The sequence below is a fragment of the Ochotona curzoniae genome, unplaced genomic scaffold (genome assembly GCF_017591425.1).
Source record: "Ochotona curzoniae isolate NIBS_2020 unplaced genomic scaffold, NIBS_Ocur_1.0 patch371, whole genome shotgun sequence".
In the NCBI taxonomy this organism is placed as follows: Eukaryota; Metazoa; Chordata; class Mammalia; order Lagomorpha; family Ochotonidae; genus Ochotona; species Ochotona curzoniae.
In genome coordinates this window covers 33,788-60,383 of record NW_024466941.1, presented here as the reverse complement: position 1 = coordinate 60,383, position 26,596 = coordinate 33,788, and the positions used below count along the sequence as shown (strand labels likewise).

The window sequence follows — 26,596 nt, the reverse complement described above, 5'->3', positions numbered from 1 at the left end:
GGCACCATTTTCCTAGACTTAGTTGACATTGGTTATTAGTTATTCTTCTCTTTTCTTCTCTAGACTCTACTCTCCTTGTCTACATGACAGTGTGCAATTTTAGTTCACTTCCAACTCCATAATTAATTCCTCACCTCCTTGACTCCCTCCCTTCCTTTTAGCACCCTTTGAATTTGATCTGGGGAATCCTACAAAGACAAAAAGGATGCAGATCTGTTCATGAGGAACTGTAGGCTGAGTGGGGAAACAGGAATGGCAGGAATGGAAGTCAACTGCAGAGTCAGAGGACAATATTCCTAAAACAATGCCCAACACATAAAGGAAAGAGAGAGAGTTAATTTGGGAACATAGAAAAATGTCTCCTAGAGAAACAGGCATATGAGCTGATTCCACTGTGAAGCTTCTTCCTGTCCGTTAATTCAGTTCATTTTCTACCTTTCAGCAACTCACTTTCTCAAATGAACTCACTCCCTTCCACTTTTATTTTCTTTTTAAAAAATATTTATTTATTTTTTATTGGAAAGTCAGATATATAGAGATGAGAAGAGACAGAGAGGAGGAGAGATAGGGAGGAAGATCTTCCGGCTGCTGACTTGCTCCCCACGTGGTCACAATGGCCAGAGCTGTGTCAATCCAAAGCCAGGAGCCAGGAACTTCCTCCAGTTCTCCCACGTTGATGCAGGTTTTCAAGGCTTGGGACTCTCCCAGACCACAAACAGGGAAGTGGATGGGAAATGGGGCTGCCAGGATTAGAACCAGCGCCCATATGGGATCCTGGAGCATGCAAGGTGAGGACTTTAGCCATTAGGTTCTAGCACTGGGCTATATTTTCTTTTAAAATTATTTATTTGTGCATTTGAAAGTCAGAACAACACAGAAAGAGGAATCTTCCATTCACTGGTTCATGTCCCAAGGCCATAACAGACAGGGTCAGGCTGAAGCCAGGAGCAAGGAACTCCAAACACTTGGGCTGGACCAAACACTTGGGCTATATTCCACTGCCTTCCCAGAAACATTAGCAGGAAGCTGAATCAGAAGCAGAGTTTCCAGAACTTTAACCAGCAAATTGGGGTGTCATTGTCCAAATGCCAGCTTGATATGGAGCACCACAGCATACCAGACATTTCTACCAGGTTGTTCCACCATCTCATCACAAACAAATCCAATCTTTAGTTCCTCTTTTTTTTTTTTTTCTAAAACCAGTTTCAATAATGCTAAAAAACCAACCAACCAAACAACAACAACAACCAAAAACCCTCACAGTTACCTCTGCTTTTTTCTTCATCATAATTCTCCATCGTTTTTGTCCCTTGCCTGGATTGGTAGTTGATGCTTCCTGTCTGTAATTTCCTTGCACTCCAACCACTATGCACCATGGCCCCCTAACTCCTCCCTAAATGTTACCTTGGTCACAACAATGTCCTTCTCAGAAACCAATAGGAATTCTCCATCATAGAGGATAAAATCCATGTTCTCTTCTACATGGTCTCCGGGTAGCAGGTACTCAGAGCGTATTTGCTAGGAGAATGAACACAGGTTTCAACTATTCAAACAGTGGGTTCCAGGAAGAAATGAGTCATACACTAAGATGAAAGCAACGTGAGGTGCTTGGCGTGTTCTATACAAGTACAGGGTAGAGAGAAGAAGAGGCATAAGAGACAATGTGGTGGCCTGGAGGTGGTCTATTACCATCCCTGGACCTGGAGGAGTAACTTCAGGACATGGCAAAAGTAACTAGGAAGGGACACATTCTGAGGGCAAGACCACCTGGAATGGCTCAGATAATGCCAGTCCAAGAGGATCTGTAGGGCAGGACCTGAGGACATAAGAACTCTGACACCCCTCCTCTTGCCTGCTGAATTCTGGCTTGCTCTCCACTGACAGCCCGTCTCAACACTGCATGGCAAGGATGTTTTTGATGCAGTCCCTATGATCAGCCACTCCAGCCAGAGAGCAGAGTGGAGGAGGATGGAGAGAAGACATAATGGTGCATGTTTCCTGACAGGACAATGGGTTGGAGCAGCTGGTGAGGGACCTTCTTCTCTCCAGGTCTGCCCAGCTATTAAGCCAGAAGGAGTCGTGCTATTTGGAGGCTTCTAACTTGGTGAGCCAACCAGTCTACTCTGAGGGTAATCAAATGCACATTCTCTGATTATAGTTCACTAACACTGAAATTCACACCTGAATCTGAAAACAAATACTCCTGTCTATACCTGTGATGTGACAATTCCACCACCACCATCATCACACTGCCAGCTTATGACTATTAGCTCACACTGTTTTTAAAAAATATTTTTATTTCTTTGAGAGGCAGAGCAACATAGAGGGGTGGAGAGAGCAAGAATAAGAAAGCAAGCAAGAGAAAGAGATATTATCCGAATCATTCACCAAACGGTTGCAACAGCCAGGGCTCTGTGAGGCTGAAGTCAGGAACCTTAAACTCCATCTGAGTCTTCTATTAGGGCAGCAGTGGCTCAATGCTTGAACTAGCATCTGCTGCCTTTCCAGGTGCATTATCTGGGTTCTGATTCAGAAACAGGCCTCCCAGGATTTGAACCAGCACACTCATGTGATAAGCCATCATTGCAATCAGCAGCTTAACGCAGTTAAACACAATCCCCCAAGCCACCTTGCCTCTGATCAACATGAACCCTCTTGCACTGACTGGTCTTTAGAAGCATGATTAATCTCATAGGCGCTGTTCCGTCCCTTCATTTGGCTAGTGGGGGAACAGGTATCTTTGTCTTTCAGGCTTAATGGCCTTCAAAATAAAATGGATCTAGAACTCAGCAAAGAGGCAGTATTCCCTCTGGCTGAGGAATGAATTTGTCATGATGCAGCACTGGTGCCTGGTGCATTTTCTTACTGGACAAGCGTGTCCCTTTGAGGGAGGAGAGGAAATTTTCCCGGAGAGCTTTCCCACAGTCTCAAACTTCATAATTCTTCAGCCTTTACTTTAGAATACCCTTACTCATTAGAGATTTTCATTTATTTTTAATATCACCTTTCCATATTCCTATATTTCTTCATCCCACAAATGGTTTGATGAATACTTAAGGAAGGTTGATTTCCTAGGAAAGGATGATGGATAATTTACTGAATAATAAATCAAGAACCTTCAGAGTAATTAAAACACCAACTTTCTTGTTGAGTTAATTTATGGTATTAGCAACCCTGATTGGAAAAGAGAAGCTCGGGAAAAAAAAATGCATGACACATAAAGAAATCCTGATGATAGAAGAAAACCAGGAATGGCAAAATGGAGATGGAGCATCCACTGGAAATAACAATGCCACACTTTCTTGACGACTCAGTATGTGCTGGTAATGGTGTTCAATGATTTACAGATTATTTTAATGATCCAATTGGAAAGGCAAATTTACAGAAAGAAGAAAATACAGAGAGAAAGATCTTCCATCTGTTGGTTCACTCTCCAAGTAGCCACAATGGCCACAGCAGAGCCAATCTGAAGCTAGGAGTCAAAAGCTCCCTCCAGGTCTCTCATGTGGGTGCAGGGTTCCAAGGCTTTGGGCTGTCCTCTAATGATTTCCTAGGCCACAAGTAGGGAAGCAGAACAGCTAGGACATGAACCAGTGCCCATATGGGATCCCAGCACATGTAAGGAAAGGATTTAGCTACTGAGCCATTGGGCTGGGCCCAGTGTTTTACAGAATTCTGTCATGGAATTTCTCAATCATTTTGACAAAGACAAATGAAATGAACCTGAGGTAAGACCTATAACTGAGGTACCTAAAGAAAACAGGGAATGTGACACAGTCAAGAGAAGAAGCAGACAATATACAACAGCAGGTGAGCCTGGCCAGACTTAGCCAACAGGGATTTTAAAATGGTTGTTTTATAACAAAGGTTAAAGTGTAGAATATATTGACAATACCACACAATAACACATGTGTTTTCTGGTGGAGCACCATCTTGGCACCTTTGTACTTTCTTGTGGTGTGCCACCTGGGTGCTATTGCGCTTCCCTAGCTTGTGGGGTATCAACTGGGGCAAGGCTGGGACCCAGGGGCTCAGGTCCAGGCAGGTAGAGTAAGCCTGGCGATTTCCCCATGTGCTTGGTCCCTGGCTGGGTGGGGAGAGGGGAGGGGAGAACTCTAGGTTAGCTGCTGGCCTCGTGTGCTGGTGGCCTGGGTTTGGGAAACTTTAAATGGGCCTGGATGCTGAGTGTGCGGAGGGATAAAGTCCCAGGCCAGCACACATGCCAGGAGCTTGACACTAGTAGGCAGGGAGAACTCCAAGCCAGCACACCACCCAGTGGAAAAACTGGACTTCAGAAAGGATGGACTGGGGAGCCCATGAGCAGTTGTGGTGGGGACTGTAGATTGGTTAGGGAACAGGGTAAGGAGATGTGTGAGAGGAGGATCACTGAGGGAGCATGTTGGCAGTTGAGGAGTGACTACTGAGGATCTTCCATTGACAAGGCCACTGCACAGGTAAGCAGGGCGGTTGAGAGCAAATGATTTGGAGGGAAGAAGCTGGGGGGCCTTTGTGGATCAGACCATGCACCAGTCCACATGGGAGACCTGAGCTGGGCTAGTTCACTTGCACCACTGCTGACCACCACTCACTGGTGTATACTAAAGCTAGGGCTGGGGGACTACCTGTAGGGTTAGATCACAGTACTTGCCAGTGAGAGTCAGAACAGGGGATGGGTAATGTTAGGCTGGGCCATGACACTAATCCACATGCAAGAGAACCAGGTCTGGGGGCAAATACTGTGCAGGATTTGTGGGCCCATCCCTGTGGAACTTCAATTTCCGCTGGTTTGCTCAAAAGCTAGGGGTGGTGACATGTTGAGAAAGGCATGACCATGGAACCCTCTGACACTCATGGGTACTGGGGTTGGGAACAGGCTGGGCTAGTCCAGGCTGCAGCACCCGCAGGTGCACCCAAGAATAGGGTGTTGGGCAGAGTGGGCTGCAACATCCATCTGTTCATACAAAAGGTGGGACAGAGGGGGCAGACTATGCTAGATAAGGGTCTAGCACTCACTGGCATATGTGAGATTTGGGTTTGAGAATAGGCCTGGTGGGGGAACTTAGGAAACACCTTTGGTGTAACATGATTTCCACTGGTGAGCATGTGATTCAGGCCTAGGTGTTGGTTCGGACAGGCAAGGTAGTTCCACCTGTCAGCAAGTGTGTGAACTGGCTCTGATTAGGCAGGGCGGGGTAGTTCACTGGCATGTGCAGGAGCCAGGCTGGAGTGCAGGGAATGTTGGGCTAGGCTATCACAGGTTTGTATGAGCCAGGAACGGGAGCAGACTAGGCAAGGCTAGGATGTAACACCCACCAACAAGAGTTGGGACTGAGGGTAGGCCAGTCAGCAGCACCCAACGGCAAAGGCCAAGATGGGGGATGGGCTATGGGAGCTGGGTCAGAGTAACCACTGGCATGCTTAAGATCTGTGGCTTGGACAAGGCCTGGTTGGGGAAGTAAAGGGACCCCCTGGCGGGGTTGTGGTTCCCACTGCTGAGCGCAAGAGCCAGATTAGGGGCAGCGATCTGGGCTAGAGATGACTGCAGTGTCCATAAGCATGGATGTGGAGTAGGTCTGGAAAGTGCCAGACTGGGACACACACTTCAGCTTCAACAGTGTAGGATGAACTGTGCTAGGTCTCAGCACCCACTGAACCATGTGAGAGTTGCATCAGGGAGTGGATCAGATGTGGCCTGGCTGTAACACGCAACAAGAACCAGAATGGGTGTGGGCCAGATAGGCAAGGCCACTGTTCCTGTCAGGACAGGAGGTAGACTATGTCTGGGCCAAGGACCCACTAGTGGATGTGAGATCTGCTACTCAGAGGAAACCTGATACAGGAGCTTGGGGAACTCCTCTGTCAGGATGCAGCTCCTGCAGGTGAGCACAAGAACCAAGGATGGGAACAGCCCCGCCAGGCTAGGTTACAGTTCCTGCTGACATTATTTATGTGTGTGGGGGTCAGGCTTGGGGGCTGGCCAGGCTGGGCCAGCTTATAACACCCACTGGCAGAGCTGAGAACCAGGACAGGACAGGTCAAGCCGTGACACCAGCCAGTTTGGCTTGGACTGGGGGCAGTCCATGCTGGACTAGGTTGCAGTACCCACCAACATGAGCTGAAACTGGAGGAAGACTAGGCTGGGCTAGGCCATAGCATCCACTGGCAAATGCTGATGTAAGGCAGGCCATGCCAGACTATGCCACAGCACTCAAACACATGAAACCAGTGGTGAGGGATGGTGTAAGCCATGCAGAAGGGGGCTGCAGGGGACTCTCCTACTGGGCCATTGTTCCCACTGGTGAACATGAGAACTGAAACTGGGGACAGACCAGGCCAGGCAGGGCTATAGCATCTGTTGGCCTGCATGTGAACTGGGTTAGGGGAGAGCCAGGCTGGGCTAATGACTGTACCCATTGGTACATGCATGAGACAGAGTAAGTGCAGGCTGGTTGGGTTTTGCTGCAGCATCAGCTAGCAAGTACTGGGAATGGGGGTAAGTCCTGTCAAGCTAGACTGCAGAATCACCTGGAAAGTGCAAGATCCAGGGCTGGGAGTGGGCCCAGTAGGGAAATTAGCACCTCTCTGATGGGTTGTAACTCCCACTGGTGACCTTGAGAATCAGGGCTGCAAGTAGGTCTGGCTAAACAGATGGGTGGCATCCGCCAGTAAGAGTATGGGCTGGATAGTGAAGTTGGTTGGGTTGAATGCCCATTAATGTGTACTAAAGTTGAATGGGATGCGAGACAGACTAGACCAGTCTGCTGCACACACTGGCAAGCACAGGAACCAGGGCTGGGAATGAATGGTGGGGGTTGATGGGAGTCACTCCAACTAGGCTGTAGTTTCTTGTAGTGAACATGAAGTCTGAGTGTGTGGTGGGCACGGTTGGGATGGGCTGCAGCATCCGTTGGTGTAAGAGATGGGGATGGAGATAGAACTGACCCAGTAATTGCAGCTACTACTACGTGTGTTGGCTGATGCAAGACCCCATTGTGGAAACCACAAACAAGAGTCAGGTCTAGAATCACCTCAGATAAGGTCTCTTTGGGGATTGCCCCCAACTGAACCACTGCATTCAGAACTTCAACCATGGGGAAATTATAGGATCTGTGGTCTGACTGTGGAGTGCATGTGCCAGAACTGGGCCTCCTCAGTGGCTTAGACGGAGCAATGGACAGCATGCAAAGATGCACATGGAGGATATGGCACTACAGTGGGGCCTGAGGACATCTGGTACCACAACAGAGAACAGAGGACAGAACAAACTGATAAACTACCACAGCCTGGACAGCAAATACTTGTTGGGCAAATGGGGACTCTAAGATGGACTTTGTCAGCCAATGGATCTTGAGTTTTCCTCATCCTTGGATTGGCAAAGTCAACAGCACTTCAGAAATCCTAAAACCACTTGTTCAGAACCCCCAGAGCATGCACCACATTGGGAACCCTGGGATGACACCAGATGGCTGTTCCCAATCCTAGGGTACTGAGGTGGTTGTGAGTCTGGGTGTGCCTTCTCTCCTTATTTCCCCTCTTCCTCCACACACAAGAGGAAAGAGAAAATTCAGAAGTTATGCTCTCACCTACATTCTCCTGATCCTTGACTCCTTCAACCTTGGTCAACTATATTAACAGTTCTCATGCTCAAAAATCTATATATCCATACACACACACACACACACACACACACACACAGAGTATCAATTAAGGGAAAATATGTTCAGTGAAACAAATGAGTGTATGGTGCCTAAGGGATGGAGAGGAGTCCCAGAAAGAGAGATGCAGTATTATGGCAAGAAAAAGGTATTTAAAGAAATTGTGGCCCTAAACTTCTCAAACATGGTTGGATCTGGAAAACTCAGCCGACTCCAGCCAGGGAGATTGGCCTTGTGGCATACCAGGATAAGCCACAGCCTGTGATACTGCTATACCATATGAGTGCCAGTTCTAGTCCTGGCTTCTCTACTTCTATTCCAAATCCGTGCTGTTGTGCCTGGAAAATTAGAAGATGTCTCAAGTATCTGGGCCCGTGTCTTTTATGTGGAAGACTGAGCTGTAGTTCCAGGTTCCTGGCTTCAGCCTAGCACAGTGCTAGCCATTCTAGCCAGTTGGAAAGTGAACCAGAAGATGGACAATCCCTCCAACTCTGTCAGATCAACACATCTTTGTATGTATTGATAAATATGTGTGTGTGTATTATATATTATATATATACAACATATTAGATATAATTATATAATGTGTATTATATAATATAATATATAACACATCATGTATAATATATAACATTATATATAATTATATAATAATACACACACACATAGAAAATCACACTGAGGCACAGCAGAGTCCAAATGCTAAAAGCTAAAGAAAAAATGAAAAAATCTTAAAAGCAATAGTGAAACAAGAAATATTATTAACAAGGAACCATGATGAGAATATAAATGACTGCTCATTAGAAACAATGGAAGCCAGGAGAAAATAGACTAAAATCTTTAAAGCTCTGACAGAAGCGGAAAAACGAAACTTTCAACTAGCAGTCCTGTATCTGGCAAAAAACATTCATCAGGAAGAAAAGAGGATGAAGACTTTTCTTCCATAAATTAAAGGTGAAAGCAAACTATACTATTGGATATGCTGCAGAGTAAGGAGAAGTCACATCAGGATAAAAGGTGGATTTATGAAAACGAGGCACCAGAAGGGTAAGTAAGTAAGCAAATGTGTCAGACAATGTGGTATTTTTATGATACATTACTTAAAACAATTGGTTGTTGAAAGGAAAATGATCATATGCATCAACATAAAATGTATCCCAAGCAGAGGGTTGGTTCAATGGAATGATACTACTTAAATGTATATAGTTAACATTTCTGACTGTGGATTTAAAATGTGTGGTTTGGGAAGCCAACAGTGTGGCAGAAAGGCTTAAGTGATGTGGCAGAGAGGGGTGCCTTTGACACCAGCATCCCCAACAGGTGCCAGTTAGAGTCTCAGCTGCTTCATTTCCAGTCCAGCTCTCAGCTAATTCACCTGGAAAAGCAGCTGAAGATGGCCCAACTGCTTGGACGCCTGGTCCAATGTGGGAGACCCAGATGAAGGTTCAAGCTTCCAGTTTTGTCCGAGCCCAGCCCTGGCCATTGAGGCCATCTGTGGAGTGATCTGGCAAGAATAAGATCTATCAATCAATCCCTCTTTCTTTCTCTGTAACTCTGTATTTCAACTACATAAATATAGTTTTAGAAAAATGTGTGGATTTTGCTAATGTTTTTTCATCAAGGATATTGCTGGGGTAGGGTCATTATTGTTAGCATTATGCTGGCCTTGTAAAAAGAATTTAGCAGAGTCGCTTCCTTTACAACCTTGCTAAATAGACATAATGTTTCAATGAAGTTATCTTAGAAGGCAAACACATAGAAGGCCTCCTCCCTCTATTAATTTCCACAACTCCATGCAGTAGGGTCAATTGTGATGCCCAGGTCACAAATGAGGAAAATGAGGCACAGCGCTAACAAGTGGCAGCTTGGGAATCTGCACAAAGGTGTGGGACTCCAGTGAACATGTCACTAAGCATTAAACTGCCATGAATAAAGCTGAGAGAACGAGCAAGAACGGCAGTTCACAGAGCTCATGTTCTGCGTATTGATCACTTCACGGGACACTGAGTTCAATGTATCTTCATTTCATTCTCCCTTCATTTTTCTTCCTAGCATTTTGAAAGCCTGGGTCACTTACCAACCTAAGTGATTTTTATTATTACCATTATTTTTAATTATGCTATAGTCACCTTGCTTTGGGTTTTGATTTCATATTCAGGCATCTCCAGAGTCGAGCCAGGCATGACAGAGAACCAATTGTGCAGTGTCCTGAGTTTGCAGTGCTGGTCTAGCTTCTGATGGGGATTCCACCTACCATGGTCCTGGGCCCTTGGCCGTGCTAATGAGTAGCTACTGATGGATAATGTGCCTATCTCTCTCACCCCAGGATAGCATGATTGCCACTGCACTGGGAACAGAGAGGAAGCCATTAGAATGAATGAAAATGAATGAATGAAAATGCCTGGGGGGAATTTTTGTGCAAACACATCTTCATCCTCTCATTTCAGAGATGAGCAAACTGAAGACCAGAGATGAAGTGACTAAGGTCAAGGGATTGGTTAGCCTTAAGTCTTTGCTCTCCTCACTGGCAGGCCTACCGTGCCTCCCATTTTATCCCAAGTATCCAGGTGGCCACAGTACCACTTCTCATCAACCTCAGCCACCCCTGGGGCTTCACAATCACCCAAAATATTCATAAACCAACCCCTGCACTAACAGCTGTCCTTGGTCCTAATGCCAGATGGGACACCCTACAGCAGGAGACCAAGGACATTCTACTGTGCCAGGGAGAGCTGCGTTGTCCTGCAGACCCAAGAGACCCATCCATCTCCTCTCATCACTCTGGGAGAGGCCTTTCGAATGTCCTTGTCCATCTTTGAATTAGGGATAATGTCCCTTTTTTCCTGGACCACTGGGCTGATTCATCAGTTCATCAAGCACTGATGCCAAATGGCACTTCTCACTGCTGGCAACCTTCATCTCCCCTATTTATCACCACCTACATTTTGTTCTCAAATCAAAATAGACTTTTTTTTTTAATCCCTGGGGGATGCCTGTGCACTTTAGTAAATGGGAGACTTGTAGGTGATTGGATGCACTGCTATGATTATTTATCCTGCTACAGCTAGAACACCAAATAATAGAGATTTCCCCAAGTTGGGTTCAGGCCATTATGAATTCTCAAGAACCTTCTCAGTGAAATTGCATGGTAGCAGGTTCGGGCACTTGGGTAATTCATTCATCATGTGACATAAGTGCCAGTATGGCACATGGTGCTCTTTTTCTGCCTACTGATGCTGGGTCCTTCATAGGCACAAACCCTCCCTACAAGAGGTAGATTTCAAAATGCTTGTGTTGCTTGAGATTCCAGAGCTTTGCAAGCAACATCAACGCCCTCTCCATGGATAGTTATTTGGCACACTTCACTTTGCAGATGGAGAAGCTGAGCCAAAGCAGGGAGTAGGGACACGGATGTTGTCAGCACAGGTTGGGCCCTGACTGTTTTGACGGGCTCCTGATCCAGGTAATCATCAAAGGACAGAGACACGAGTTGCCTAATCAAGAGAGACAGGGAGGCACAGGGTCATGCACCTGTAGTGGAAAATGAGGAATCGGACAGGGCTGCATGAGGGAGGGTGAAAAGCAATTAATTTCTAGCTGTCATGAGGGATGGGTGACATTCTCTTCTATTCGATTCCAATGGGCAAGGAAGGCCAGGGTACATCGGGAGGGCAACTTGAGGTCTCCACGGTAAAGCAGGCCAGCCTGACACACAATATGGGTCAGGAATCTTCTCTGGGAAAGCAACCTGCTCAGATTGTTAAGAGGTCATGCTGCTTGGAGTATCTTCCTGAGGACTCTACTCGCCTTCAGAGCACCAGGCAAAGGCTGGAGATGCAGCTGAGACATTCTCCCATGCTGGTGTCCCTTCTGCAGGCTCTTTGCACTCCTGCAGCTAAGGGGTCCTCCCTTCATGACAGCTTCCACAGCCCTCTTGTAGATGATGCAGAAACCAAGATTCCTGCCATCTCCAGCAGGTGTCTCTGAGACCACTTGTCCAGCCACAGTGTTCTTATCTGCAGAATGGACACGAATGTGCAGGCTGGATTAGGTATTTAAGATCCTATCCCACTCAGGAGGAGGGTAGGAAGTGATGTAGGAACTGTTTTAAACAAATTCCCACTGCAGTGAAAAGACACGGTCAAGAAGGGACCTGGAGCACACTGCAGAAGGATTTTGGAACAGGGTAGGCCAGCGTGGGAGGTGGTAGCTGGCACCCTGAGAAACAGTATATTATGGCCTAATTGGCATCCCCCTACATACTCTCTCATCCTTGGAAGTAGGCTTCTAGCGATCCCCTCCCCCTTGGTTTTAAGTCCAATGGGGGAGCCAAAAGAGGAACTAAAACAGAAAACAAAGAGAATGAGGACCAACATTAGGGAGATGAAAAAAGGGGTAAAGAGCTGAGAGTAAAGAAACGGGAAGGCCTGTAAATAGACAATGTGGTGGGCTGATCCTGAGCACAAATGTGGGAGAGGTGCAGGGAGCACCAGCAGCCTGCCAGCCTACCTGGGAAACCCGGGTACAGGACATGGCTTCAGAGCCAGAACAGAAAGTCCCAAGGACAAAAATCAGTTAGGGGAAGGTTGGGACCAGGTGTGCGTCCTCTGTCCTTATCGGAGTGTGTTCTGCACAGCCACCTGTATCCTGATGACACTTCATTGACTTACACTGCACTGAGCAGGGTAGAGGGGAAGTGTGGAAAAAGTTGTGGCACAGGCAGTGTAGACTGTAAGGGTTGGGAGGGGAGCAGTGTGGACTGGAGCCTCTACTATGGCAGGATTCTTTGGGACCCAGTTTCTTCCAAATCCTTGCATCCCAAGGGCTGGTGACACGACTACAAGCATCTGACCTGATTTCCCTCAGGAACTCTGGCTCAAGCTCGGGCCTATGTGCGGACAGGCGCTGGCCTGCACTGGTGACTCAAACAAATGAAATTTCACCCTCCAAAGTCCTTCCTTTTCCACCCTTGCTCTTCTGTAGACACATGCCATACATAGTTCTGTCACAGAATCTTTTCAAACTGCAGCAGACCGTGGAAAACTCCCTCCCGGAAGGCTCGTCATTATACACACTACACAAGTCAAATCGCCATACACACACCTCTCTGGCATTTCCTAGCCCCAGGTTGCTAGTGAAATTAAAGATTCTTTGTGTCTACCTTATTTTCTTTTGCTAACAGTCTCACCACCTATTTCGCTTTTTATGTGTTATTATACACGAGCATAATAGGGTATAGCATCTACCATGTAAGTGAGCAATTACTACAGGCAAAGCACCATTTAATTGCTTTGCACGTCTTCACTGGTTTAGTCCTCTCAACAACCCCATTCTACTGAAGAGGAACCAAAGATATAAAGAGGTGGCATCTTCATTATAAAGTGAGTATGTGGCAGAAGCCAGATAGTCTGATTCAAGTGCTCATGTTCAAAACCACTGTATCTTGGGGCCGGCGAGATACAGTGTTGTCTTGGGGTAATGTTACAGACTCATCCTCTGCTTGCAGCACTGGCATCCTATACAGATACCTGTTGCTGTATTTACGAACCAGCTCTCCACTTACAACCTGGGAAATTGGCAGAGGGTGATCCAAGTCTTTACGACCCTCTATCCATGTGGGAGACCAAGAAGAAGCTCTTGGCTCCTGGATTCAGATCAACTCAGCTCTAGCCATTTACCTCTGGGTCCCAGTGCCTGGCTAGTGTTTGGCTTACAGATAATGTGCAGCAATGCTGATGGAGAAAGGAGGGTGTTTCCAAGACCTGAGCTGATCTTGCCACCAAGGCAGCTGTTCCACCTCAATCACCTTCAGGCTCAGGCTGTGCTGCTGTGAGTTTTTGTCAAAGTCCTCGCAAACCTAAAAAACAGAGTTCTCACCTCCATCTGTGTACTCCCTGTGTTGGAGTCTCTCTTGAAAGTTCTGGAGGACAGATGGGATGATACGGGAAGTAGGAAATGACCCCTTGCTATTGCTGCACAAACACCCTCTCTGCATATATATTGCAAATGTTTAACCACAACTCTCCATATTTATTGTTCATGTTCATTGTGCAATGTTTACTGTCCCATATGGCTCATCCTCAGTACAATGTGTGCATTCACAGCACTTCTGCTGTGGCAGAGGCAAGGTTGCAATGTGTCAAATGGGAACCAATTGCCTTTCCTGCGGAACTGTCTCTAGCAGGCAGCCTAATGGAATCTTCTCGATTGCATGGAATTTTGGAGGCACAACGCGATCTGATTCTTAGCCCAGTGTAATGATCATTCAACCTCATTGCCTTACTGCATTCATCTCCATGGCTACAATCACTTTCTTTCCTTTTCCTAATTTCCTGACATAATCCCTCCCGTATGCCACCACCTCCTAGAAGTCTTTCCTGATTCTCCGTCCCTACTCCCCAAAGTAGTCCATCTGCAAAGCATACCCATCACACAGCTCATTACATCATTACCCAGACTTCTGGGATGGTATTTCCAACGTTTGTTCTGAGAAACTGTTTTTAGGAGCATTTTTTTTTTCTTCAATTACACTTGAAGGGCTCTAAGAACACACTTGGTATCTGACTCACTTCTGGTTAGCAAAATCTTACATAAAAGGGATACTCAGTAGATTCTGCTGAATAAATGGATAGATGACTTCATGCATTTGTATCTCCACAGCATTTCTCCCCCTTAATAATCTGTGATCGTAGATTACAAAGGCATTTAATATGGCAACACACATTTGAAAATGACAGCAACCTTTTTGAGCCTTGAACACTGTAGATTTAGAGTTTTGGGGGCTCAAAAATCACCAATAAATTATGTTACCAGAAACAGTACCTGATAGTGCTACATGTAACACTTCCAGGAATGTCTATACATAGTACAGGTGTTATGAAGACTGAACAGAAAGAAATAAAGCTGATATTCTCTTATTTCCTCTCTCTTGCAGGTGGACTCTTTTTCTCCTTTTCTATTTCCCCTCTGTCGTCTCTTCCTTTCTGTCACTCTACCTTTCAAATAAATAAATTCTTTGAAAAATAAATACTCCATTTTTAAAGACCCTTTGGAAAGATTGAATAAAGAAGGCATACCTAAATGGAGAAAAGGTCTTTTAGCACTAGCCTCTTGTTATTATACCAGCTAGTTCTTAGGAACTGCCGGGGCAGCCCTATTACTCAATAATGGGGGTTTGTATTAAATAGGCTATTGTCATGATATTCAAATGCTTGAGGCAACCTAATAGTACAAAGGGGAAAAAAAGCATACTTTGGCTCAGAGGTTCAAGTTCAAATCACGTGGTTGTTCCATTGATCCAGCTCTGGAGATGACATTCTTGCTGGTCAGAATCTCAAGTTGGCACAGGGTGTCACCTCACAGAGACAGGGAGTGTGACTGTCTGCATCTGTGTGGCCTCTTCCGGAGCCTCCAAGATTCAATCACAGAGTTCCATCCTGATGGCCTAATCCATTCCAATCAACTCCCAAAGGCTCTACATCCAAAGACCATAGCTAGACTGGGTTCCCACCTTCCTAGCACCATCAGATTGGTGACAAAGCCTTTAACACATGGGCCTTTGGGGGACGTTCACCATCCAAACATAATGAGGTCTATTCATTCTACACATATGTATGTGCCATTGTTGAGGTTGCTGCATAGTTGGTAACAAGGCTAATTCAAACTTCTCCCCTCATGGAGGTTGTATTTTCATGAGGCACAGCTAACAAAGAAACAAGTAAATACACTTGTGCCAGGTGGTGACAAGTGATGTGGGAAAACCAAAGCCAGGAAGGACATAGGGAGTGTGAGGATGGCTGCAAAAAGGGAGGAAGGGGGACAGCTTAGCAGAGATGATGGGGGGGGGGAATTAAACAGGAACCCCTGTAGGTACCTGTATGTATGCAAGGCAGAGAGAAAGCATGGCACTTACAAAGGTGCAACAATGGCAGTGAACTTGGAATGGCAGAGGAAGAGCATGGAGGGCACTAGAGCTAGTGAGCAGGGAGAGGAGGTAAAGTGGATGGAATCACAGTCAGAGAGGAGAGTGGGTTGAGATCAGAGCCCATGGACTTCAGCTCTGATTCTAAGCCATGAAATTCCAGGATGGTTCTGAGGGTGACAGCATATGGCTTGGATTTAAAAAGATCATTTTGGCTGCTGAGTTAGGTCTAAGCTGTGGCAAAGGGTAAGAGTAGAAGCAGAGAATCCCGTGCTAATTCAGGTAAGAGATGATGGGAGCTGGCACTGGAGTCAGTGCAGCAGTGATGTATATTCTGAAAGTATAGCAGACAAGATTTCCAAATGGATCAAATATAAACAATGACAGAAAAGAATCAGCTGAAGATTTTTAGCTTGTGAGGCTAAAAGAGTGTATTAACATTTATTGAGATGGAGAAGATTTGGGGAAGTGAGGAGTTGTGTTATGCATGTGCTAAGTTTAAGACATTTCTTAGACTTCAAGGAACAGAGTCAGCAGTTAGGGACACAACAGTCTGTGCTGGTGACACAAAGTGTCTTTATTAGAAGAGGCATTGATGATCGTTAACGCCATGAGACTGAACATGCCAATCAGGGAAAGACAGCAGATTGAGCAGAGTGCACGGACCAATCCCTGGTTCTCAAAAGTTTTGAGACTAAGAAGATGAGAGGGAAATTAGTAAATGATTCCAAGAAGGAAAGTAAGTGAAGTAAGGGCGGAACTAAGAAAGAGTAGCACCCAAAGCCAGAGACAACACGGTTCAAAGGATGACTGTTACTGATGCTGATACTGATAAAGGAGAACCGACTGTTGGACTCAGCAAGGTGGATGTCACTGGAAGCCTTTTCAAGAGATGTGTGTTTCAGTAGTGGGAAAGAAACTCTAGATGCAAGAAAGAATGGGAGAACAAGAATTAGAGACGTAGGACTTGGAGAAGTTTTGCTTGAAGACACAAAGCAACACACCAAGTAAGATGAACGATGGAAGAAGAAATCATTTATTCAGTTGTAGAAGATATTGAAAATTGTTATCAATGATATCAACCACCCTGAGTACACTCATTTACCTGGACCTTCTGCATGCTTCCCTGTTTCAAAAAGCTTCCCAAATGCGGATAATAAGAAAGTGACCAATGGTTGAGTAAGATGAGATTCAAGGAGAACTACCCTATTTTCACTGGAGGCCTACAATATACTAGACACAGCTATTGGTTGTGGAAGTTACCTGCAGGCTGCCCACAAGTGTCAAGTCATCTTAGTGTCACCATCTTAAATGATAAAACAGCTTCCTAAACCACAAGGTAGGGTTAACTGGGGTCATGGATTTGGGTCATGGGGTCTATCTAATCTTAATTTTCTCCATGGAAGAATTCCAAAGAACATTACCTCTTCTTGATAGCACGATACAAAGATATTTCAAAAAGCTCAAGGAAAAATGGGATTAAAAGATGATTTTGAAGCAAAATCCATACATTTAAGGAAGCTTCAAAAAGTTTATGGAAATGCAGATTATGGACAAAGTTTAGTAAGTTTTTGCATCAAAAGCAACTTGTCATTTAACTTCTCATTTTTTTCCCATGAACTTTAAAAAATACTCCTGTAATTTCACCATTATTATAATGTAGACAGAAGCAAAACACCTTGGTGAAGTTCCTCTAGTGGAATTCTTGTTATACTGTCCAATTGAACTGTCCATGCAGCACCCTGAAACTAAACCATAGGTACCCTCAACGAAGAATCTCTATGCTAGGATAATTACTGCAACTATTTCTTTTAATAATAGTTTCTTGGTATCTTTGCAGCAGATGGCATCTGTTGCTCAAGACAATTTGACAATGTTTTGCTCTCTGGGTACTGTGTACACTTGTCCTTTAGCATCCACAAGGGATTTGCTCCTGGGACTTCCACAGATCCCCAGATTGGCAGATGCTCTCAAGTTCCTTATAGGAAATGGCACATTATTCTCTTAAAACTGACACAGTTCTCTTGTATTTAGAATCATTCCTGGGTTCCTTATGATACTGCATACAACATAAATTCCATGTAAATGGCTGTCATGCTGAGTTGTTTAGGGCTCATTAGAAAATGTCTGTGAAAGTACAGATGCATTTTGCCTATTGTTTGGATCTGGGGTTGGTTGAGTCTCTGGATGCAAAACTTGTAGCTCCATGGAGCCTATAGCATTTATTTATTATCTGAGGTCAGCCATGTGACTTGCTTGGGCTATTGGACATAAGCAGCTATACTGTAAGCTGGAGGCAACTTTACATTGCTGGTATGGATGAGCTTTATGCCTGCAATTGTGAGCATCTGTCCCCTGCCTTGAGGGTGGTAACAGCCTACTAGGAACTGCTGAGTTCATCTGAGCTCTGTCATTGGATGACATATAGAACTCAGCTAAGGCCAGAGCCAAGTAGACTCTAGAAAAGCTGTAGCTGACCAACACCCTTATGGAGTGCAAGCCAGATATACATGCCTGGCTATCATTTGAGGGTGTCTATTCCTGCAGCAAAAGCTGACTGGCATACTTCTTTATTAGACTGCCAGGTTCCTCAAGTGGAGGGGCTATGTTTACACTTTATGACACGCTCTCAAACTCAGCACAATGCTGGAAAATTGTGGGGCCCTTGGGACTTAGTTAATGGGGAAGAACCCATCATTTCCATGGCAACATTGAATCTTGGGATTAATTCACAATTCTTACCACTGGTATGTGGGCTATACAATCAGAAACTTCTTAAGGTCACATTTAACATCGCTCTTATTTTCCTCTCTCTCAGCCTGATTTTTTTTTTATTTAGTTATGGCTGACTGACCAACTAAACTCAACAATTATAGGCTCCAACGAAAGAGGAATTGGGTCTTCGGTTATTCTGTTATTCCTAAGAACCCTCAGTGGTGAAGGCAAGACAGACCCAGCCTGCTTTAATTGTACTTGCGTGGTTTCCTTCTACACTCTTTGCTCTTAAGATAAGCCATAGGCTTTGCTCAGAGAGCTCCACTGCAAAGAAAAACATCTTACTCTGGCTATCATTGGATTAGCGAATTCCTCTCCCATCCTGATTTAGAGACTAAGCACAAGTCTGGGCTTCAAGAGCCATAAAATCAAAGAAGCATAAGTATAGCTGTGTGAAAAGTGCTGCCAAGGGTTCCATACCACTTTCCTCTTTAAATGAGGTAATGCTACCCTGCAGGAAAGAGTGCTGGTGTGCAAGTGTAGGAGGCCTGACTTCAGACCTGGCCCTGCTGCCTCTTGAAAGACAGGGGAAGACCTTCTGCTCACCTGTGAGCATATAAAAAGGAATGGGCAGGTTACAATAAGGCCCCTGAGACTGCTATGGCTTTATAACTAAGGGATATTACCAAACAGCATAAAGATAACCAAGCACTCAATGCAGGGCAAGGGTCACAAATGCAGTGTGGTCAGAGACATCCCTGCTTTACTGCCCCAACCCTATAAATGCCAAGTCACCCCAGAGTGCAAAATCTTAGCAGGTATGTCCACAATGATTCTCCTGCAGCCTTTGCTGACCAAGGAAGAGAAGTCACGCTCACTCTGTGACTTGGGCTGGGGTCTGCAGGATTGAGTGGAGAAAGACATGAAGCTGTCAGCTGTCCCCATTGAGAAAGCCGAGCACACGTTACTGCTTAGGAAAAGTCAGTTTTCTCTCTGCCAGATGGCACTTCACCAAAAAAGGGCTCCCAAGGCCTGAGATGAAAGGAGGGAATGGGCGGCACCTTCTGAAAATCTGCTGATGCTGTCCTTGGAGTCCTTGGCAATATATACTGCATGGAGAGCATTCATTGGCTACCCTACCCTATGAGTCATGAGGCCTAGCTGGCTCTGTGGCAGCAAAGCTTTCAATTCTTTCAGCTTCTTGGGGTTGGCTCCAATGGCTATGAGGTGATTGGGTGTCTCCAGCTGGTTGGGTGATCTTTGTGAACTCCCCCCAGGGATGTACAGGAGCTTGGACCATAATATATGCTTAACATAAATACATCAGCATTCCATTCTCAAAAAAAAATCCCCAACCCCGCATTTACCTGCCATCAGCATCTTTTACAAAGAGTACTCATCCAGTCACCAAAAAAGACGATGACATTGACAAGTCAGCCCAGTGGCCAGGCTTTGGCTTTACTTACTTGGGACCCCGGACACCAGCCGTAGGGGGCGCAGCACACGGAAAGCCCTTAGTGCCTTCACGTCAAATCCAGCCCCTTTGCCTCCTAGCGCATTGGCCCCGTCTGCTTTGGTTGCTTGTTCTAAAATTGCACTAAAAAGCCTGAAAGAGAACAAAAGGAGAAGAAGCCATCAGGACAGCATTTCATGGCCCAGCTAGGCTCCCATTCTCTGAGCATGGCCTGAATATAGGAGCAGCACTACAGGTACATATGCAGGAGGACTTAGGAATGGCCACAGAGGCTAATGGCCACACAGCCATGCCATGAGGGGCAGGCCACACAGCCATGCCATGAGGGCCAGGGAAGAAGGTACATTTAACTTTGTCTGAGCTGGGCAAATCATGGCCCAGGGACAAAGCAGATGTAGGGTACCCTGGCCCTCCCCATGCTGCCCCACTCATTTGGCTACCAGGATCCACATTCTCATTCCCCTTCTCTCTCCACTCATCCCTTCTTCCTAACAACCTCGTTTACTTTCATGTTTCGCAGAGCACAAATAAGCAACTCCATAGAAATCAACTTTATGCGGGGCACAGGCACCTGTTTAGGAAATGCATACTGAACTATTAAATAAATGACACAAAGTTCAGTGAAGAAAAACTACGTGACATCGCAGCGTATCAGGGAGACTAAGAGATGGCAGCCTGGCACTGTGTGTTTGAGCTTGTGTATTCATTCCTCCAACTAGCTCCTTCTAAACACCAGGGCCACAGCAAAGGAGACAGAGTCTGTGCTCTCCCAGAGTTTGCATTCTGATAAAGAATACAGATATAATTAGAATCATCAGCAGACAGATGTCGCCAGACTAGAGAGTGATAACTGCTTGGCAAAATGTGCAGGGGAGGGGGAAGAACTTGCCCTTGCTCTTTTTATAGAAGGAGGCAATGGGAAGGGACCTCTCTCCTTGGAGCAAAAACCTATAGGAAGTGAAGGAATGACCCATGTGGCACTCTGCCAGGGGAGACTTCCAGGCCCAAGGGATTAGGTAGCATGTCAGAGGGTCACCACAAAGGCAGTATGAATAAAACAAAGCAATGTAGAGAGAAAGTGGGGGACCTCATTAAAGGCTTAGCTCAAAGTGACAGGTTGAGACTGAAGTTTTCCAAGGACAGTCTGATGCTGGGAGAATGACTTGCAACAGGGTACGACCAGAGTAGCCTGCTCTAAGCAGCTGGGTGGATGCTGGCTAGGCAGCCGTGATAGACACATGAGAAGGCTAAATACCAAATCCACTTTAAGACAGAATTGATAAATTTGTGTGATGGATGAAATCAGAGGTAAGAGAGTGACAGAAATCAAACAGGATTTCAATAGTTCAGGTTTGAGTGATCTGGGCTGGCAGGGGGTGGGAGTTCAATGAACTCTTGGGAGTTAAAATGGGGGACCGGACCTCTGAATGGGTGCATTGAGGTGACCTTGTTGTGTCTGGAGGTCATGGGGGGAAGGTCTAGGCCAAAAGCAAAACTGTGGTAGTTGCACAGGTTGTGTTTAAGGTCAGATCACAGGAGGCTACCTAGGAGGCAGGTGCAGAAGGTGACAACTCGACACAACCGAGTGCTGTGAAACTGAGGTGTTACGAAGAAAAGAACCCAGTCAGGGAGACTGACATGGTGGGGCTATGAGGCAGGAGCAGAGGCAGGGTGAACAGTGCCCACGTGACTGAGGTCGGTGAGAAGGCAATGGCAAATGCATGACATGTGGCTGATACCTCAATGGGAAAGTGACTACTGGTTTGGCTGCATTAAGACCATCAGGGATCCTTGGAAGCATCTGTTCTGGTGACACGATGAGGACAAAAGCCCAATTACATCAGCACAAGAGACAACAGGAGAGGTTGGAGACAGCAAGGGGGCCTGGCTGTGTTCACACATGTGCACCCCTATGCCATCGACCTTTCACGGCAGACAAAATAAACACATTGCAACAGTGTATTTTATTTGGCTCTGCATAACCAAGCAAGGTACTATCATTTCAACATGTAGTAAATGTAACGATTGTTGAGAAGGTCTATCATTGTTCATTTTTGTTTTAAATATATACTTGCAGTGTATCTCAATATATTTAACTACATATCAAGGGCCAAAATGGGCACTTGTGTTTTTCAAGGAAGATATTACAGCCTTAAGAAATACACCTGCTCATTTCCAGACTCCTGGAGAAGAAAATAGCAAGGAACCAGGAAGTTGTGGGCAACACACTGCCTGCCAGGAAGCTGGAGTGAGCCAGGAGCTAGTGTCCCCAGGACATAAGGTGTGCACCCACAAGTCTGCTGTGATTTATAGTAAGATAGTAGGGGTGGAGGGTCTGATGACACAAATGTTAGAAGTGGGGGATTTCAGGGAGCAGCATGGCCTGAAATCAGAACTAAAGAAAGTGAAGTGAACCCCAGATCCAGCGGAACAAGGCATCTGGGAAGGTGGCTGAGTAGCAGGGCCTTTGGAGGGAGCCCAAACAGGAAAGAAATGGCCAAAAGATGATTCAGATCAGGGGTTGGGCCAGACATTTTGCAAATAAAGTTTATTGAGATTCACTTACACCTGTTCTTTTGCCTGTTGCTGGCTTCCTCTTATGGCCAGATTTGGGTACCTCACACTTTGCTTAACTGTGGGAAATACCTTCTCAGATGATTTTGTGAATGATATCCAATATGCGTATGCAAATCAAGATACCTATAATTCTAGGTCACGCAGTCTGATGGGACCATTCATGGATGAAGACCCAGTGATGACCCAGACATCATTATGCAATGGGTTACTGTAGCTGGCACAGAGAGTAGTGGATTCACAAAACTAGCATTGGCCGTCTACCGGAAATGCCTGTTGGTTCCTGAACAGGAGACGGCTTTCAGGGGATAGGGATGCAAGGGGAGGCGGGTAACCGGAAATTTGTGGGAACACAAAATCCGAGTGATAAGGAATGACCCTGGAGTTATAGGGCAACCAAGAAGGATGGAGAAGGGCACATGGGGCACACTCCACCTTTTGTGTCTGGAGATGACTGCTGATGCACTGTCAGCTGAGTATGAACTGGGTAGTGTCTGTTCAGCAGCGGGACCTGGAATCAAGAAGGAAACTCCAGCAGCAGACCTGAGATCCCCACAGAAGACAGGACATAGAGGCCAGGGCATCTTTGGCTCCAGAGTGATTAGCTTGAGCTTCCTGAATTACTTTAGCCTCCCAAGAGTGGTAGAAGCTTTAGGGGTGTGGTCACAGGGTGCTCCTTGAAAGTGCCCAGGCTGCTTAAGCAGTGAGACCAGAGCACAGTGGCTGGGGATCCGGGCTTTTTCACTTCAGAGATAATAGAGCTGTGCCCCTTATATATTTTCTTACTGGGCCTGTAAGTAGGGCTATGCTGCAGCTTGAAGAATGCTGCGCACTGCAGAGAGATGACATCCCAAGCCACTCTGCCTTTGGCTCATCCCACTGGCCTGGCGCTGCCAGCAAGACCTGGAAGCCCAGGCACATGTTGTCTGGATAGGAGCAGTGGGCTCCACTGAAGTCCAGGTTCTCACAACCCGAGAAAACAGAGGGAGGCAGGCTTGTGAGCTGATCCAACAACACTGAAAATCCAGACCAGATTTTGTTCCCAGCATTTCCCAGAAGCATTTACTGTGTGTATTCACATGGGAGACATCTGCAGGATGCTCTTCAGAAAAGACCACTTTTTCTTCTTTAGCCTGGACCCCAACTTGGTGCTCTGTGAAGGGTCTGCCTGTAATTCTGAATGGGTAGGAAACTCTAGTGCTGGGACAGAGGCATGATTGCAGTGGCTACTGTACTTCTCAAGGCAAGGCCACCAAGGCCACATTCTGCTTCAAGCTGGCTTGTGAGGATGCCTGATGGGGTGAGGAGGGGGTCATGGTATTTGTCTCTGGGAGGCAAGTGCATGGCATCCCTGAAGCCAGGCAGTAGTGCTATTTGGAGAAGAGGACAATGGGGCTCTAGAGAACCCTGGGACTGGGCAAGGCAGCGCCATCCTTCTGAGAGGGATGGAACAAAAACCTGTGTCAAGCTGGCGTGGAGTGCAACAACTTATAGAAGTCTCCAGTCCCTTCCACACACATGCAACAATCAATACCATCTGTCACTTTAGAAGGAAATGTCTCCTGCCATACCACTGCCAGGGAGGCTGAACAGGGGCATGGTGGGTGCACCAGGCAAGAAGGCCTCCTTTGCCTTGTGTCAGTAAGACAGGGCTGGAGAAAGGCCAGCAAATACCTTTGGGATACCAACAGTGGAGGGCTCAAGGAGAGCAGGTATTCCCAAGAGACTCAGCAGAAGCAAGGGAGGACCTCCTTACATTGTATGGGCTGTGGTTTATACCCAGGACAGAGGGAAGGTCCCAGGCAGCACTACCAACCCTGGAGGAATGAGGTGATCAATACGGCCAAGAGTGAGGTCAGTAGGGAATTGGGCCTCAATGGTTATGGTCAGTCACAGTAAAGTCAAGGGGCTGGTTGGCATCCTCATGGCTCGGGATAGGGCATTTTTCAGAGGAGTACCCTATTGGGTTGCCTTGGCCCCTTCCTCAGCCTCATGGCATGGATGGCATGGAGGTTGAGCCCACAGTGTGTCCCAGTGGTAGTGGGGAAGAGGTCCAGGAGAAGGGATGAAGGCAGTCCAGATGAATTGCAGATAAACATATAATCATAGACAGCCATGCTCTGCCTGTCCTGTACCACTGAGCAGGAAGAACCTCGACCCCCACATTCTGACCTTCTTCCTTCCCCCTACCATACCTTAGTGAGGGCTATGAATGTATTACAGCTCATACAATCAACTCCAACCCATCCCATAAATGGGAGAAGAAAAGGCAGGTAGTTGGCCTAAACAAGAGTATCTCTATGTGTGTGTGTGAGACAGAGGCCTTCAGAATGAGGCTGAGTTTAAAAAGGATTTAGGGGCATGGGGAACTGCCCACCTTAAAGATCCTCTTTATGGTTTACTGAGCTAACTCCAGGCATCTGTTCAATTGCTTCTTGATTTTTCTAGCTTGACCCTCTCTTCATCCCCGGGACTCTAGAGCCAGAGGGGCACCTGGCTCATGCATAATTGCCTTAGCACCCTTGCATGGCAGCCAACTACCCTTGATGTTTAGGCAGCCAATGTGTAGCACTCCTTGGCCAGGTGAAGTAACACAGAAAAAAATTTTTAAGGCAGTTACACACAGCTATCATAAGCCATCCAGATGACCAGAGCCAATTATTTGGATGTACACCTGTGCTATTTCCTCCAGCAAAGGCCAGGCACACCCACAGGATAAGGAGCACGCATGCACTGCATATGGCCATGGTGGCTCAGGATCAGCTCTTCTTGGGATCTCAGTCTCCTGACAGTGTGGCCTTAACACTGAGCCTTCAAGGGACTGTAAAGGCAATGTGGCTGCTGCCTGAGCAACCAGCAGACTCCATGCTACATGCCTAGAGAAACCAGCTTCTTCTAAACAGGTCTCCCTCCTCTACAAAGCAGATGAGTTGCGGGGAGTCGATCAGCTGCATTTTAGTGAACCATATTTCACACTACACACACAGACGTTAGGTACAAACATTCCTTGGAGAATCTTTCAGTCAAATTAGATCCTGGTGAGGAGATCATCACTTTTAAATGTACTTATGATCCCTTATAGGATGTGTTAACAGCCTTCAACTTAAGTGGGCAGGGCATTGGGGAAAGTGTGCTTGGGCCAGGTTCGGCCACCCACCTGGTATTTCATAGATCCTTGCTCTCCTCTCATCCACATGCCCTGGGCAGGTTGGTATCTGGGGGTCCATGAATAAGGTCCAAAGGTCCACTTTGGAGGTGACCAGGCATGAAGGACCAGGCATGAAGCATGAACACCCCAAGGGCCACAGGCCCAGTCTGTCAGCTCTGTAGGTACCCCCTCCATTACAGGCGAGCTAAATAAAATTGACTGTGCCAAGGGGCTGTTGGCCCAGATGTGGCTAGAGATGGAACAAAATCCCTAAATAGGTCCTCTCCTCAGATGAACAGGGAGCCTGGATTCCATTAAGAGCAATTAAATGTAGCTGACTACACATGCTCACCCTCTACTCCATCCCTGATCCCAGCCCCATCACCTCCATCCATGCCCCTTCATGTGGGAGCAGGTGGTTGAGGGGGTTTCATAGGTACTCTCCCTCTCCCTTTGGAGAAAGCCTAAATTCAAAGTGATTTTGAACATATCCTTTCATTTTGCCTGAAGGACAGTACAGTTATAATCAAAAAAAGACATACAGATGCAAACGGAAAGAGATGAGGAGAAAGAGCAAGACAGCTCTACTTACCCTACAACCACAATGATAAAATCTAGTAAGTTCCACCCATTGCGGAGGTAAGCGTTGGGATGAAAGAGAAGTCCATAGGCTATTACTTTTAAAAATGCTTCCACAGTAAAAATTATGAGAAAGAGATATTCCACTCGTTCCTAGGAAACAAAAAGAGAAAAACAAATCATTAGGTTGGGGATCTGGAAACTTCGGAACCAGCATATCTCATAAACCTGACCACATTTCACATAACAAAGCTTCGGTCACTGATGGATGACAGGGATGTGGATGGTCCCACATGACTTCCTTGCCCAGTCTCAGCTTGCATACACATATTTTCTGATGTTTGCACAATGACAAAATCACCCAATGGCACATTTCTCCATATGTAACAATGTGTGGCCCTTAAGTAGAAGAGGTGGTCCTTTTGGGGGACGTTGTGGGTGAGACTCCCAAGTCTTATTAGCAACCACATAACTTGTTCTGCCAGGAGAGCTCCAATCTACTAGGGAGGAAGGGTTCTTTCTGTGTTCAA

The 26,596-nt window shown here is 46.2% G+C and overlaps 1 protein-coding gene across 2 annotated transcripts in view; it reads right to left on the bottom strand.

Annotated features, from left to right (window-relative positions):
* LOC121167446 (voltage-dependent L-type calcium channel subunit alpha-1C) overlaps positions 1–26,214 on the bottom strand; it is a 206,167-nt gene extending 179,953 nt beyond the window's left edge. For both annotated transcript variants that reach the window (XM_040996844.1, XM_040996845.1), the window contains exons 1-2: positions 26,080–26,214; positions 19,758–19,897 (exon numbers count right to left, since the gene is read on the bottom strand). The gene's annotated coding sequence lies outside the window, so the exon portion shown is untranslated. The remainder of the gene's footprint in view (positions 1–19,757; positions 19,898–26,079) is intronic.
* Positions 26,215–26,596: the final 382 nt, after the last annotated feature.